The sequence below is a fragment of the Phocoena phocoena genome, chromosome 15 (assembly GCF_963924675.1).
Source record: "Phocoena phocoena chromosome 15, mPhoPho1.1, whole genome shotgun sequence".
NCBI lineage: Eukaryota > Metazoa > Chordata > Mammalia > Artiodactyla > Phocoenidae > Phocoena > Phocoena phocoena.
Window position 1 is genome coordinate 56,088,198 of NC_089233.1, and position 12,223 is coordinate 56,100,420.

A 12,223-nucleotide genomic window follows, 5' to 3' on the forward strand; every position below is an offset into this window, starting at 1 on the left:
GGAAAGAGAGCTTTTCCTGAGGGAATATAGCACTAGCTATGCCAAATGCCTCCAGAAAGTTCTAGTAACATGTGTACAGAAAAGATCCCTTGGATTGTGCAGTTTGGAGGAAATGGCTAAACTACCTGGGCAGTTTCAGAGGAAAATAGGGACAGAACCAGATTGCCAGAAGGTGAAGAGAGGAGGGATGTCAGGATGAGGAGACAGGGACTGGAGGCAGCTCTTTCCAGAAGCTGAGCTGAGAAGGAGAGAGAGATACATGAACTGGGAAGGAGGCAGGTTTTAGAAAGGAGTGGTCAGCGCCAGAATGCAGGGCAGGAGGACAGCTGAGGGAGGGAGGCCTCAGAGGGCTCTTTAGTCCAGAGGCTGGGAAGAGGGAACACACCGCTCATGAATGGTCTCCTGGGAGCAGGAAGCAAGTAGGGAGTATGGACAGATAGGGAATTTGAGGTTGATGGGGATGGGTAAGAAAGTTCACCTGTGAGGGACTTATAAAGGGTGGTCTTTGTTCTTTTGTATCTGACTTCTTTCACTTAGCCTAATGTCTTCAAGAATCATCCTGGTTGTAGCACATATCAGAATTTCATTCCTTTTTAAGGTCAAAAAATATTCTATGTATAGATATACCATAAGATGACATCTTCACCACCAGGCTGACCACCAAGAGAGACAGCTGTGGGTACCAGCAGTCAGGTAACAGTGTCCTCAAGGTACAAGGAGAGGCTGGGAGTGCAGGTGAGAAATCTGCAAGGAGTCAGCAGATAAGAGGCTAAGGCTGCCTCGGCAGGAGGGCTGGGCTTGGTGGAGAGAATACCAGCGTCTTTGTGGCTGACAGGGCTGGGCTTCAGCTGCGCTGGGTGTGGGGGTGAGAGGGGCTAAGGAGGGAGGGATCTGAGGTCAGGAGGGGCTGCTGAGCAAATGCGGACATGGAGGAGGCTGAAGAGGCAGGGGACATGTCTCCTTGAGCATTCTCAGTCATAAATCCCTGTGCTCTCTAGTGTGTGTTTGTGTCAGGTAAATTCCCTGAACTTGTATTCTGGGTTAAGGGTGCATGCATTTAAACAGATATTTTAACAGATATATGTGCATTTAAACAGACAGATATCTCTAAATCCTATTCCAGAAAGGGCAGACCAATTTAGACTTCCTCCCACAGATTTTGAGAGGATTCGTTTCCCTTTGCCATAACCAACCTTGGATGTTATTAATCTTTGCCAATCTGATAGGTGGAAAATGATGTAATGATGACTAAATTTTTGTTCCTTTTTGGGGAATAGAGGCCCCAGTCCTCAGAGGGGGACTGGGTTGTGTTCTGTAGTGATCAACCACTAAGCACATGTCCCTCCAGGCCTCAGGCTAGCTCTTTCCTGCCTGCTCACCACCTGGATGCTGGTATTCTCGGTTTGCCAGCCTCAGTTCCAGACTCCAGAGAGATATTGGAAATAAATATTGTAAAGATAGCCCCAAGCTACAATTACCTCTCAAAAATAAAACAGCCTGGAAATGACAGAAATTTCAATCAAATTATCCAGGACACAAGATGTTCTTGATAAATTCTGTTGATTTAGTTTAGAGAATGGAGTGGGGGAGGAAAAAACCCTGCTTGTACCAACTCTAATAGGAAAGGAAAATGAATAGGAAATAAAAGGAAATTAATAGGAAAATATTCATGTATTTTTTGAATCAATAGTTAATTGATGATAAAAATAATTATATATAAATACGGATGTATTCAAGCACTAAATAAGCATTTTAATCCTCACAAAAGCCCTGGCAATGTTGAAGTCAGGGTCAGCCTCTGACATCAATTCCAGTCTGCCAGCAGTAAAAAGTAGTACTTTGTACAGAAAAAAAAGAAAAGCAGCTGGAGACGACAGAGATGGGTCTTGAATGCTGTCCTGTCTATACTGTTTCTTTTTACCCAGTTTTTCTGTAGACCAGGAGGCCCTGAAGAATTTCTAGGAGGGGTGTGAGGTGGTCAGTTCTGTGCTTTGAGATGATTACAATGATGGCTCTGGGAGATAACTCTTGAGGCCAAGAGGCCAGAGAGAAGCTTTTCCAACAGTCTGAGGAAGAACAAGTGAGGGTTTGGGATGGTGGACACAGAGAAGAGAATTCCAGACACACTTCCCCACTCCAGCTGACCATAGGTGACAGTCAAAGTCAAAGTTGATTTCAAAGTTTCTGGTGGCAAAATGAGAAACCCCAGATAGAAGCAAGTTTGTGAGAGGAGGATAAAGAGTTCAGCAGTGGAGGTGCCATATTTAAAATTCCTGGGGACTTCCCTGGTGAGAAAACTCCGAGGGCCCGGGTTAGATCCCTGGTCGGGGAACTAGATCCTGCATGCCACAACTAAGAGTTTGCATGCTGCTACTAAGAAGTCCGCATGTCACAATGAAGATCCCGTGTGCCTCAACGAAGACCCGGCACAGCCAAAATAAATAAATAAATAAACAAATATTAAAAAGAAAAATTCTAAAAAAAAAATTCCTGGATAATATCAAGGAGAGGTTATCTGGAGGACAATTGGAAATGTGTGCCTAGAAGTTTAGAAAGATGTCTGTCTGGTCTGGAGAGAGATTTGGGAGTCATGAGGAGATGGCTGATCTTTGGAGGACAGGGCAGGGGAAAAGATGGAGAGAAAGGAGATATTAAGGAAAACAAACATTTTTAGAGGTGAGCATAGGTAACTTTTACATCTCTGAGAGGGAAGTGGGGGGGGGGGTGTAGGAAAAATTGCAAGACCCAGTGGTATTATTGCTAGAGAAGAGTTTTGAGAAAGAGGGAGAAGTCAATGGAATGTTACAGAGCCATCAAGGAAGAAAAGGACTGCAAACAGGCAACTGGATTTGGCAACTAGAAGGTCACTGGTGATATGGAAGAAAGCAGAGAGTGACAGCACCTGAGGAGTGATGGGGAGGATAGGAAGGAAGACAGGCAGGAAGGTGGGAGAGGCCAGGACAGAGGAAGTTTTTTAGGATAGAGAAAATCTGTAAGTGAGGGAGAGGGAGACCCTGAGGATGCAACAGTTAGCTCTCCCATTTCTGCACTTGGGCTTTCTCTAGTTGCGGCGAGCAGGGTCTACTCTTCCTTGCGGTGCTCAGGTTTCTCACTGCGGTGGCTTCTCTTGTTGCAGAGCATGGGCTCTAGGCGCGCGGGCTTCTGTAGTTGCGGCTTGCAGGCTCTAGAGCGCAGACTCAGTAGTTGTGGCTCATGGGCTTGGCTGCTCCCTGGCATGTGGGATCTTCCCGGACCAGGGGTCCAACCCGTGTCCCCTGCACTGGCAGGTGGATTCTTAACCACTGCACCACCAGGGAAGTCCTGTTAACTCCCCTTCTTTTATCTGAGATCTCTCATCCCTGGCTGAATAAAACACTTAATACCTCCTTCGCGGCTCCACACCGATACCCCCACCCCTCCGCCACCCCCTCCCCGCCAAAAAAAAAAGGTTGGCTGGAAAAGGCTCTCTCTGGTATAGGAGGATGGTAGAGATGTTAGATGGACAGGGCAGTGTGAATTTTTCTCACTGGTCACAGAATTTTTGTCCCTTATTTTCTCCATCTTCAATGTGGATCAAAACACCTGGTCTTCCAGGGTGTACTGAATTTTACAAGCCAACTCTTGTATTTTAAAAATACAAGTTATTAGAGAAGTAAATAGGATGACATTATTGATTCTCAAAGACTTGGACCACATCTCTCTATTTTATAAAATTCCCACAGTTGATGGTCACTCCCCCCCCCATCGATATCTGTGATATCTATAACATCGAGTCCCCCAAACTGTGTAAAACAGGCAGAAAACTCTGATGATAAAATCTGCTCCTCCCCATGTAAGGTCAGACACCGTCCACGGTTCTTTAGCTCTCTCGAGTTGCTTGGGGCACTAGTCGGTTATTACTCTGTTGTAATAGCAACTAGACTGCGGCCTCAAGATGGAAGGTGCTATGAGAGTACTAATTATTAGGTTTTTGTTTGTTCGTTTGTTTAGCCATGTGTTCAGATACTCTTCAGTAGTGGCTTGCCAAGGGTAAACCCCAGAGAACAGCATTATCATCACCTGGGAATTTTCCAGAAATGCAAAATCTGGAGCCTCACTCCACACCTCTGGCCTCAGAAGCCCTGGGGGTGGGGCCCAGCCACGTGCATCTTGAGGCAGTTAAGGTGAAGTCGCGCTAAAGATTGAGGGCCACGGATTTACCTGAGGCCTTTCCGCTCAGCCGCCCTTACCCAGCGGCATCTCGGGCTGCATCCTGACCCACGGAATCAAAACCTGCACTTAAACACGACCCTCAGGGGAGTCTGAGAAGCCTCGGTCTATATTACCGTGTTTGTATAAGGTAATGAGGACCTCTTCCCCAGTAAGTTAAAAAACCTGACAGCCTAACTGGAGAAACGGTGAAAGCACCTTGACATCCAAACCATTGAGCCCAAGGCTCCGCAGATTGCTTATCTTCACTGAGAAATGACAGGGCTCGGTGTCAGGCTGAGTAAAAAGGGGGTACGAGGAGGCGGAGACTCCGGGCGAGCACTCCGTATTCCAGGTGGGTCCCCAGAAGCAGGTGTGACTGGAAGGCAGGAGAAGGGGGGCGCTTTCCACGCAGGGGGGCGGGAAATAAAATGAACTTGGCGGGCGGAGAGGACGACGAGGGGGGTCGCCTGGGAGGCCAAGCGGCCCGCTTAGCTTGGCAGGCGCTGAGGGGGAGCCCCTCCCTCGGGGGAGGCCAGAGGGCGGGGGTCGGGCGCGGAGAGGGAGGTGGGTCCGGGCCGGCGCGGGGGCGGGCGGCTCTGTGGCTCCCCGCCCCTGGCCCGCCCCTCCGCGGCGCCATTTTGCAGGCGGCTGTTGCGGGGACCGTAGGCTGCGGCGGTTACTGGGGAGCCGAGGCGCGGCGGCAAGACGGGAGCTCGGCGATCTGCAGCCAGGTGAGAGCCGGGCCGCCGCGCCCCCCGCCCGGCCCAGGGGCCGCACCTGCCGGGCCTGGCCGCGAGGGGCCCGCCGCGCCCACGAGGCCGGCCAGGCACGGCCCCCGCGCCCTGTCAGCGGCGCGGCCTGCGCCCCCACACCCTGGCCCGTTTCCGGGGTCCCCCGGCCACCCTGACCGCGGGGCCCCGGGATGCCCGGCGACCCGCAACCCCGCCGGGTTCCCGGGCGCTCAACCCTGCCTGCGGCCGGAGCCGCCGTGCGCTCGGGCCCTCAGGCCGCGCCGCGGGGAGGCGAGTGGGGACCCCCCAGGACCCGGTCGCCGCCGCCTCCTCCCCGGCCCTCGGCCCAAGCGGCCTGGGGTCGCTCTCCGGTCGGCCCTCCGCAGGCGGTGCGCGCGGGCATCTCCGTGCCCCCAGGAATGCAGGGCCATCAAGAGGGGCAGCGGAGGGGGGTGCCTTTTACATTTTTGCCTTTTTTCTCCCCTACAATGGCTGCGCTGAGTAATTTTAGGAGCTCTCGCTCCGACCCCAGGGCCTTTCTGTCTGGCCAGTTCCCCGGGGGTCGCCGGCCCCCTTGTTGCCACCTTGCTGGAAAGAGAAATTGTCATTTTCGAGTGTGACTAGTTTATGGGCGCAGAATTTTCTCCTTCCTATGACTCTAGATGTCCCTTTGATGGGCAGCTGATAGGGATTCGGCCTACAGGCTGGGGGTTTTAAGCATGACTGATGGGAAATTCTTGATTGTCAATCCAAAGGGTAAGTGAGGTCAACTGCGGGTGGAAGAAAGTCACTTATAAGGGATTTCTGGGTCTGAGGCATTAGCAGTTGCTGACTACTTTTAGTCGTGCAGTGATGGGAGAGAGGAGGGGGAAGATGCTGTCCCTGCTGATATTTGGACATCTGTGTGCAGTGAAGGCTGGGCAGTGTGAGGACGTGCACAGTCTGATTTGAGCTGTCGTTAATTGGCATGTGATCTCCCTCACCCAGTTTCTTCCTCTCTGAAGCCAGAGGTTAGAATCACGGATGGTTGGAACATTTTAATTTTCATATTTTTGCATTTGAATGCTGTTGGACTGGGGCCTCGCCCTTCCAAGTTGTCTAGACCTGCCTTTTCACCTTTGCATATGACTTGGCCCACTTGACCCCTGAAGGTGAGTCTGGTGAGATTTATAAAAAGGGCCTTTTGGCTCAGAAATTCTGAATTCTGTACAGGGTCATGGTTGACTCTATCAGGGTCACTTGTGAACCTATCACTACTGGTCTCTTTTCACTCATCCAAAATTTAATAGCTTTGGGTCTCCTGCCTTCTAGAAGCCCAGCAGTGGGTGTGCACAGTGTAAGCCCTCATGACACACCTGTTAGTTAAAAGGGGGTGAGTAGGTGTGTCCAGCTGACAACCTGTTTCACCTGACAGCCTGAACATGAGCTATCTGCTTTCTAGACTATATCGTTGCCAAAATGGTGACCAGCTTCCTTTTTTGAATACCAGGGCATTTCTCTTTTGGTTTCTTTGCTTGGAATGAGGAGTGATTTTTTTTTTTTTTTTTTAAAGAAACTAGGTATTTAAATAACTTTTTGTAGTAGTTCCCTCCCGCTCCCAAAGATGGTTGTGTGGCAGTTGTGTTTTCTGACTGTGGCACAGTCAAGCCGAGTTTTAATGTCTGTTAGGATGTTTCAAAACTGCTTATGAAAGTACCTGTGTAGAATATTGGATAGGGTTTTGCTAGGTTTCATGCAACACTGCCTATCTGGTTTGTGTAGCAAAGGCTAGTGGATTTATAATAGCATTGCAGAAATGAGTTAGATGTACATCAGCTAATTTGGTGACAAGTGCTGTTAATCCAAATATTATTGACTAAAACCCAATCTTTTGCCTTCAAATAGCCTAAGGTCTAGTGTGTTGGATACTGGAAATCCTGAGTTGGTTATTGCCACCATCTTCAATGTCTCCAGAGACAAACCTGGGATCCATTTGGGTACTCATTTCTGGCATCACTGGTGACTTAAGGGTTTTTCCCATTATGGTTAAGGGAATTAAAAGTCAGCAGTCATAATTTGCAGTTATATAGTGCTTTGTACTTGTAAATGAAAGCTTTTTAAAAACTTTATTTAATCTTCTTATGCTGTTTTATTTATTTATTTATTTTTGGCTGTGTTGGGTCTTAGTTCCTGCGCGTAGGCGGCGAGCGGGGGCTACTCTTTGTCGCCGTGCTCGTGCTTCTCGTTGGGGTGGCTTCTCTTGTGGAGCACAGGCTCTAGGTGCGCGGGCTTCAGTAGTTGTGGCATGTAGGCTCAGTAGTTGTGGCCCACGGGCTTAGTTGCTCCGCGGCATGTAGGATCTTCCTGGACCAGGGCTCGAACCCATGTCCCCTGCATTAGCAGGCGGATTCTTAACCACTGCGCCACCAGGGAAGTCCCTCATGCTATTCTAACTTAAACATTTTGCAGTCCTTGCCTGACCTGTTTCCAGGCCTTGCGTAAAAACCTCCCAACATCCTAGTCTGTTCCCAGTGCCAGGTAACCTCATTAATTCATTTTCATTCCCTGCTGTTTTTCCAGTTATTCTCTCCTCAGAGGGCCTGAGTCTGGGCTTTCTTTCTTTTGCTGGAGAGCATTCCTGCTTCAGGTTAAGCTGTGAGCTACTACTAAGCGGTTTAAACTGGTCCTTTGTGCTCCTTGTGGCACTCTCTTCATTTTCTCCCTGGCTTTGCTATTTCTGGCCTGTTGTTTTTTTGTCACCGGTTCTAGATTGTTGTCTCTCTAAGAATTGAGGTCTGCTTGCAACTTATGCTTTTCACAGGCCTCCCCACATTTAATACATGTATTGACTGCCGACTGTGTGCCAGGTAACGATCTTGGTGCTCCAGTTGCTGCATAGAGATTTCTTCCCCACACAGAGCTCACACTGTAGTGTGGAGGCAGACATGAGACTTTGTGCTCTGAAGAAGAATCTGGCAGAATTGGGGGTATTAAGTGTTGCCGTGGGAGCTGAAATTGTAGGAAATGTAGAACGGGAAGCTCTGAGTCATCTTTGAGTGAAGATGTGAAGGAAGTGAGTCATATGGATATCTGGGGGAAGAACATTCCCGTGGAGGAAACTGCAGATGCAAAGGCCCTGAGGCAGGAGAAAGAGAATGACTGAGGTCAGAAAGACAATGGGAGTTGAATCATTTAAGGCTGCCTGACACCTAGGAAGGCCTGTAGATTTTACTTTGAGGTGGGGTAGGAGCCATTGGAGAGTTTTGAATAGAGGAGGGATAGAGACATGCTGGTTGTTGATGTGTGAGAATAGAATGAAGTCAGGGTGAGCAGGGTAGGGCTGCAGGGCAGGCAGCGAGTACAGGGCTGAAGATGGTGATTGAGTGGAAGTGGGTGCTGGTAAGGTGGTGGTGAGAAGTGTCGGATTGTCAGGTGGGGCTGAGGAGATTGCTGATGGACCGTCTGTGGGGGGTGAGAGAGGGAGTTCAGGGCAACGGCAGGTTTTCTGGCCTAAGCACCTAGAAAGAAAGTGGCTGCCCCAGGAGCCACATGCCGCATGATGCCAACCTGATGCAACTAAATGCAGTGGTAAGGAGAGGGTGGATGTTTTGGGGGAGGTCTTCTTCCATGGAAATGTAACTCTTCTTGGGAGCTTCTCATTGTCCTTTGTCTTAATTCTCTCCTCTGACCTCAGGCAGGTAAGTCCCTCACCTCAGGTCTAGGTGGCCTCTAAGACCCTCCTTACCCATGAAGGAAAGTTCCATCTACTCGTTTTTTCATAACCATGTCTTACATTACTTCATATTTTTTTTGTTGTTGTAGTTATGCAGGTCTAAAATCTAAAGGTAGCACAAAAAGCAAAAATTTGGATTCATGAAAAATGGCCTCTGACAAGTCCCTACATCTTAGAAAGTGTGGTAGACATGATTTGCATATACACTATATACAGAAATATCTAAGTATTCAAGTGTAATGGGTACAGTAGTGGATACTGCATAGGCTCATGGAGGATCATACTTAGGACTTCAATCAGGTAGTCTCACTGCCTGTGAACTTTTCAGCAACTTAAGGGTGCAGCTCTCAGCCTCTTCCTGTTGGCCATGGTCTTGATTCCAGTTCTTCCTTCATCATTGTTTCTCTGTAGCCTTGATGAGTTCTTCAGTTTCCTCCTTCAGTGAGGGGGTCAGGGTTGCACTGGGCCTCATGTTGCCTGGTTGCCACAAACCATGGCTTTTTATGGTCTGTGGTCCAGAAAGCCTTCTTTATTCACGGGTTCTTTCCACAGGTTTTTCCCAAAGCAGCTGATCTTTAAGTCTCCTTGTGTCAGTTGCCCTGGGGCATGTCAATGAGTGCCTGGTGGCCACCTCTCTCTCATTTATGTGCATGTGACTCTTACTGAGTTGAATCTTCCCATCTTCTAAGTTGAACTCAAGAGCAGTTTAAAACTCTTCTTTCCAGGAGCCTCTCTAAGCAGTAGAGGGGACCCAAGAAAGACTAGACAGTGAGCCCCATGTGATAGGGCCAGTGCAATAATGATGGTGCCAATGGTTATTGGCTATGTGCTGAACACTTGAGGTCACTATTGTTGGTTTCAACAGCTGGCAGCCAACATGGTTCTGGTTTGCATCTTATCAGTGAAGGAGCTGGAGCTTGATAAACTTTTCTAACTTAACTCTTGGGTCTTGAATTCTGCTCTTAATGTGCCAGTAAACCTTGGGACCCTCAATGATAGAATGCTATTCCCAAGTCTTGCCTGAAGGTCTGTGTTTCTTAGCTCCTGTTGGCATAGAAGAGGGCAGGGAAACTAGTGTCAGTTGGTCAACGGGTGCTTTGCCTAGCACTTCCTGTGTTTACTAATGGCGTTTAATCATAACAGCCCTATGGTAATAGGTATTACTATTCCCATGTTACATCTGAGGATGCTGAAGTTGGTGGTGGGCAGCTCCTTGCCCAAGGTCATAGTAGCTGAGTCAGAATTTGACTGAGGGCTGGTCTGATTGCCATGCTCCATTGGGTGGGTGTGGGGGAGGGGGAGGTGGGAATGGCATGAGTAAAAGTGGAGAGGCTTGTGAGAGGCGCTGAATGTGTCAGGATGGTTGGAGGGAGGCTGAGGATGAGGTAGGTGGAAAGGCTGTACAGAGCTTAAAGGTCCTTTTGATACTATATTATGGGACTTGAATTTTGTCTGGAAGACCACTAAGAAATTCCCAGAAGGGGAGTGACTTGTAAAGATGTGCGTTGTAGGAAACTCTGGGGCAGTGTGGAGGATACATGCTGAGGCTGAAGGAGAACAGATCGTCCTCGCTTTCTCCTGCCTCCTCTTATCCATCCTGTTGTTCATAACAGGCTCAGTGTTTTCTTCTCTGCACCCGAGCTTGGGTCCTTTGTTCCTTCCTTTCCCTCATTTATTCCTGCAGGATCCTCCCACACCCCCCTACCCCAACACATGCACATTTCCTTTATACAGGCTTCCTTTGAGGTGGCTTCGCTTTGTTCAAGTGAAGACATACATGACCCAGCGTTAATTAAACCTGCATTAACTTTTCCATTCTGGACCAAGGCTTCATTACAGAGGTCTTGGTATAATGACTCTGTGGATGGTCTTCTCCCCCGCTTCTGATGAGAAGCACTGCTTGAAACGCTGTTTCTCACAATTCAGCTGTATTGGGATTTCAGTCTCCAATTCGGTATGGCTTTCTTGTCCCCTCTGCAGTGCTGGCTTAAATTCTTTGCTGTCTCCGAAGCCATATCACCTGGTTGGGGGTACAACCTCTTCCTTGTCTAACATGATAGATGTTAAGCTTGAGAGTTTCTCATTCAGAAGGTCTGGGATGGGGCCTGGTCTGCATTTCTAACCAGTTCCCAGATGATGAGGATGCTGCTGATTGGGGAACCACCAGCACCTGTTTTTGTAAATCAGGTTTCACTGGGACATAGTCATGCCCATTCAAGAGACCATATAACCTGCAAGCCTAAAATATTTGCTATCTGGCTCTTGTAGAAAGTTTGCTTATCCCTGCTTCATAGTAATACTTATGTGGTCAGTGCTGAAAAGTTTGAGTTCAGGACTTCCCTGGCAGTCTAGTGGTTAAGAATTTACACTGCCAATACAGGGGGTGTGGGTTCCATTCCTGGTTGGGGAACTAAGATCCCACATGCTGTGTGGTGCAGCCAAAAGACAAAAAAAGTTTGAGTTCATATTTTATTATCAAGAGCTCTTCCTTTTTCTTTCTTTTTTTTAAAAAAAAATTATTTATTTAGGCTGCGTGAGCTCTTGAGGCACATGGACCCTTAGTTGCGGAATGCAGATTCCTTAGTTGTGGCACACGAACTCTTAGTTGCTGCATGCATGCAGGATCTAGTTCCCTGACCAGGGATCGAACCCCAGCCCCTCTTGCATTGGGAGTGTGGAGTCTTACCCACTGGACCACCAGGGAAGTCCCTCAGGAGCTCTTTCTATATTAAGACATTGCTTCACAAATTATTCCACAGAAGTATGGTATGGGGGAATATATGCATATTTTGAAGTGTTAGAGAGTATAAAAAGCATGACACTTTCAAGTCTTTTTATCTAAAATTAATGTAAAGTTTATATTCTATTCCAGAAACATCAGTGCTTGGTTTAACATGAAACACTTTTCCTCCCTAATCTTTGAGTAAAGTTGATGCTGCTAGACGTGTTACATTTGATCCTGCTTTCACTTTGTTTGAGAAATATGCTATTAAGATTTGCATTTTAAAAAAATGCTAGAGAGGGTGTGGAGAAAAGGGAACCCTCCTACACTGTTGGTGGGAATGTAAGTTGGTGCAGCCACTATGGAATACAGTATGGAGGTTCCAGAAAACTAAAACTAGAATTACTATACGATCCAGCAATCCCACTCCTGGGCATATATCTTGACAAAACTATAATTCAAAAAGATACAGGGACTTCCCTGGTTGTCCAGTGGTTAAGAATCTGCCTTCCAATGCAGGGGACACGGGTTTGATCCCTGGTCAGGGAACTAAGATCCATATGCTGCGGGACACCTATGCCCGCACTCCACAGCTATGCCTGTGCTCCGCACCTACTGAGCCCACGTGCTCTGGAGCCCATGTGCCACAACTAGAGAGCCCACATGCCACAACTAGAGAGCCTGTGCGCCACAACTAGAGAGCCCGTGTACCGCAACTACTGAGCCTGCATGTTCTGGAGCCCCTGCGCCACAACTAGAAAGAAGCCCGTGCACTGCAACAAAAGACCCCACATGCTGCAGTGAAGATCCTGTGTGCTGCAACTAAGACCCAACATGGATAAACAAATAAGTAAATAATTTTAAAAA